Genomic DNA, 5,000 nt, shown 5'->3' with positions numbered 1-5,000 from the left:
TGTCCAGAAGCTAAGGAGGTTCTGTCCGAGTCCAGATCAGCCTGTCGACGCCTTTCAGTTTCTTCATGGTGAAGCCGAGGTTGTGTCCAAGACAAGATCAGTCCAGTCCAGTCCAGTCAAGGCGTCCCTTGGGTTTTGGCCAAGTCCTCTCCGATCAACCAGCTGCTTCTCGCCTAGAACACTGTGAGTTGGTTTGTTTGAATTCCACTTGGAATTTAGGGTAGATCGAGTCTGCATATAGATTAGAATGATCACGCTATTGAATGGTAGAGTCCTTAGGGTTATTTTATTTATGGAACCGGACTCAGTTTAGCAAGGGCTAAGCTGAGATGAATGGAATTAAGACTGAGTTAATAACCTGACTAGGACTAGGGCTAGGATGCATCATGTTTTCTATTATTGCGTGTTGATATTGTTGAGTGCAGGTTCCCGTTATCTTTAAAGATAGTTTCTCAGCGGGAGGCTGGACTATCTGGGTAACGGTTTGATTGTATTGTTTAGTATTGATATTATTGTTTAGTAGTTAGTACTAAGGGTCTTAGGCCATATAGGCCGGACTACTGGTACTATGGTTTGTGTTGTAGAGTCGAGTGTCTAGTTAGGATCTGGAACTTTATCTTTAGGTTAGGTTCTAGATTGAGTTTGTGTTGTGTGAGTGTGCCGACAGTATGTGCGTAACCCGCCCATACTAGGCTTGTGTAGGGGTGATTAGTGTTTCCTCGGCCTCGTACCCAGCGGGTTCAAGGAAACCCCTTATTCGCTGGATCGGGAAGACTCAGACGAACGGTGTCATGTACTATGGCTGAGTATTACACGACGGTGTAATGTGGCAGTGACCCGAAGGACTGTGGGCTGTCGCGCGGTGACCCGAATGACTGTGGGCCGCGGTCGGTTGAAAGTTCCTTCTTCTGGCCTTTGTGGTAGGGAGATAGGATATTGCCGATAGAGAGGAGGAACACGAAGTCACCAGGGCCCAGGTTAGAGTGTTGTGTTAGAGTGTCGTAGAGGGTTATGGAACCCTCGAGTTAGTGTAGCACCGATATACGGTGTTACAAGTTAGATCGAGTCGTAGTTACTCATAGTCTTATTATTGTGATTGTGTTTGTGGTTGATTGATTTGCTTGCAGGTTCTGACGTTAAGTCCTAAGTCTGGTTTAGGTACCGGATTAGGCTTGATGTGTATTTCGTTAGTGTAGGCCTGACGTTGGCCTGTATGTGTTTGAGTGATTGCTTGTGAAGGGTGGTGGATATTAAAGCTATGCGGTATCATTGGTTGGCCGATCATGTTCTTGTTTGATTGTTGGTCGATCGATTAATGATACTTGTATAGTCTAAGTGTCTAACACTACATGAGTATTGAACTCAGGCGTATATATGGTTAACTAGGGATTGTTTGTTGACTTGTTTTAATGCAGGTTCCCGTTACTTGAAGCTAGATCATGGCAGGAGGCCAAGTCTAACTTAGTAACGGTTTGCTTAGCCTTAGCTTTTATTGCATGCTAGGGCTAGATTGATTGTTATTTTGGGTTGTCTGGTTAGAGTCTAGGTTGCGGGTAGAGGCCGCCAGCTCACTGAGTAACATTAGGTTACTCATCCAACTCCGTTGTCCTTTTTGCAGGTCGCTTTAGGTAAGGATGATCGGATAGCTTGGTGCTGGACGTTAGGACCGCCGGTGTAGATTTTCATGCCTTTTGTAAACGGTATTGTGGATTTGTGTTTAGTTGACTCGATTTGGCATTAGGCCGGGACCGGTCTCGAATTATATCAATGTATGGATATTTCTCGAATCAATAAAGTAATTGTTTTATATGCGCTTCATGAGTACTCTGATATTTGACTAGTCCGGTCTAACACAACGTTAGGTCGTAGTACGGGTTGAAAAGCCTTAGGCCTCGATCTAACGGAAAACGCTAACTCTAGGTACGGGTTGCAAAGCCTTATGCCTTGACGCAGCGGGACGAGTTAGTGGATGAACTGGTCTAGGTCGTGGAGTAAAGTTTGTGACTCTGACCGGATTGTCCCTAGCCCGTCACGTAGCGCTTCCGGACCATGGTGTTGGGTTGGACGGTCAGTCATGTTCTTGTTTGATTGTTGACTGGCCGGTTGGCCTTTCATCTCCAACCCTTGGTGTGGGTCGTCCGTCGGTCATGTTCTTGTTTGATTGTTGGCCGGTGGGTCGACCTATGCTTAGGACGGTTCGGGGGTGTTACAGAGGTGGTATCAGAGCATGGTTTCGTCCATGCTTCCGGAACTCATGATTTAATCGGTTTTAAATATTTATCGAGTCAAATTGAGTCACAAAAGGCATTAGGGAAACCGGTCACGTCCAGCGATAGGATTTGTGGTTTTAGGAATTAGGATTGAGATAGTGGAATCTAGAACTGTTAGGTTGCTTGGGTAGAACTGTTAGGTTGCTTGGGTAGAACTGTTAGGTTGATGGTTAGAATTGCGGTTAGGTTTCATTGTTAGTATTTGCTGGGTTAGTGGATTATTTGATTAATTGTCTACTAACTTGCATGTGAGGTGTTCTTTTGAGTTGCAGCTTGTGTGTTCGTTGATCGGAACTTTAAGGAATTGAAACCTTAAAGTGAAAAGAGTTCAAGGCTAAAAACCCAAAGTGAAGAGAGAGAGATTCAGAGGGACTGGACAGTGGTATGGACTGGACAAGTATGAGCAAGACTTCGTTGAGAAAGGACTTCATCAGTTTTGGGAAAAGAAAGGTTTCAGTGATCAGAAGCAAAGATGATGCGCGTTATGGCAGAGTAAATGCAAGAAGACGATTCAGTATTCATCAAGTGAAGAGTTTTGTGGCAACTTTGAGAAGGAGACTCATGGGAGAGCAGTAGATACGGTGAAGCAATATGAAGATAAATTCAGCATGAGAGTGAAGTGATATGGAGATGAGTTAAGAATGAGTGAAGCATGGGAAATCAAGAAGTGAAGGACAGATTCAAGACTAAAGGAATGCTTTGAGATGTATCAAGACGGAGTGAGTTCAGAACCAGAAGTTTGGGTAGAGACCAGAGAAACCGAAAGGAGGAAACCAAGGGCAAACCGATAAAGAAGCACATCAAGTGATCAAGACCGCGAGACAAGTGATCCAAGGAGAAATTTTCATCAAGGGGATGAACATGTCGTGAAGCTGAGCCATTGGACAACTAAGAATTCGAGGACGAATTCTATTATGGGGGGAAGAATGTGATAACCCGCCCTTCGGGATAAAATGGTCGAGCAAGGGAAAGTCAGAATCTGGAGCCAAGCTTTTGGGAGATTACATATTGGAGTAATGTTGAGTTTTGATCACACAAAACTTAACATGGTTCGGAGAAGACAGAAGATTGGTCGAGCATCAACTTGATGATCGAACCGCGGGTGGTACGGGCCAACCGAGAAGTTCGAAGTAGGATGTGGTCGAAGAATGGATCGTGAGTGAACCATGAGACATATTAAGCTGCTCTACCTTTCTTAGAAGAGTCTTAGATTGATCAGACGAAGATTTTGGAAGAATCACATTTTTGGAAGCACGACGGTTTAGAAGCTCGACGTTTCAGAAACCCGACGTTTCTTAGCCACTAAGTTTTCTGCGAAACTTCACATCTATCATCAGAATATTATTTCAGAGATATTATAATTTGGAAGCATGATGGGAGTAAGCAGGACGGGAAGCAAGCACGACGGGAAAACCCGAAGTTGGTCAAAAACCCTAATTTCGGTTTTTCGAAATTATTGGAAGAAGCCGGAGGCTCGGGAAATATTTTTAGAGGATCTCAGTATTCATCTGGAGTTTATTAAAAATATTTAGAGAATCAGAACGGGAGCGGAAAAATATTCGGGATTGATCGCGGGACGAAAATTCACCAGAAAGACCGAAATCACACAAATCAACCGGGAAGCTCGAGGTGTCCCTATGCATATGGCCAGGACGTTCTGTCTATCACATCAGCAGCTGAGTGTCAACACAAGGAGGAGGTGTAGACGTGCATGAAAGCTGAACATGCAGCTTGACACATAGAAGCACAAGGTGGAACGGCCAAGCACGAGGTGTCTCCGCGCATGCAACGGAAGCATGCTGATCGACATGTGTGTGCTGGGGTGGCGTCTTGCATGAGCTCCAGTCATGCAGCCTGACATCTGGGAGGAGTGGTGGCGTCCTGCATGTGTCCTGGACATGCAGCCAGCCATGTGGAGCACGAGGTGGATCGGCCAAGCACGAGATGTCGCGACGCATGCAACCGAAGCATGCTGATCGACATGTGTGAGGATGTGTGGCGCCTTGCATGAGCTCCAGTCATGCAGCCTGACATCTGGGAGGAGTGGTGGCGTCCTGCATGTGTCCTGGACATGCAGCCAGCCATGTGGAGCACGAGGTGTCGCCGTGCATGCGTCCGGAGCCATGCGGAGCGACACACGGGCTGCCACCAACCTGAAGCTGATTGGCTGGTGTCTCCTATAAATACCCCACGACCCCACTCATTTCTTCACATCCAGACCTGTCCAAAGCCATTTCAAAACGTGAGAGAAAAGTAGAAAAAGAAAGCAAGTGATTCCGAGCTATTTCGAGAGTTTTAGAGAGTTTTCGAGATCAGTTCTCTATTGATTTCGAGTCATCGCCTTGGGAAGGTTCTGTCCAACTGAAGGTCAATCAAGTGAAGATCAGCTCAGATGGGAATCAAGTCAACGTGGCCAGAGAGAAGAGAGAGAGAAAGAAAGTGTTCGATCTAGAGTTTGATCGATTCTGAAGACCGAGAAGGCCAGTTCCGTCCAATCGGCGATTCTCTACGATTGTGACGCGGAAGCTCTGTCCAATTCAATCCGTCCAAGCCAGTCATATTCTCCTACAATTAAGTGGAGGTGCTGTCCAAGATTAGTTCAGTTCCATGGGTTCAGATCAGTCGAAGTTCTGCTCGATACTCCCGGGAAGTCCGAAGAACTGTCCAGAAGCTAAGGAGGTTCTGTCCGAGTCCAGATCAGCCTGTCGACGCCTTTCAGTTTCTTCATGG

This window comes from Brassica napus, unplaced genomic scaffold (genome assembly GCF_020379485.1).
Source record: "Brassica napus cultivar Da-Ae unplaced genomic scaffold, Da-Ae ScsIHWf_1496;HRSCAF=2092, whole genome shotgun sequence".
Classification (NCBI taxonomy): Eukaryota; Viridiplantae; Streptophyta; class Magnoliopsida; order Brassicales; family Brassicaceae; genus Brassica; species Brassica napus.
The sequence above is the reverse complement of the archived record's forward strand: the minus strand, read 5'-3'. Positions refer to the sequence as shown.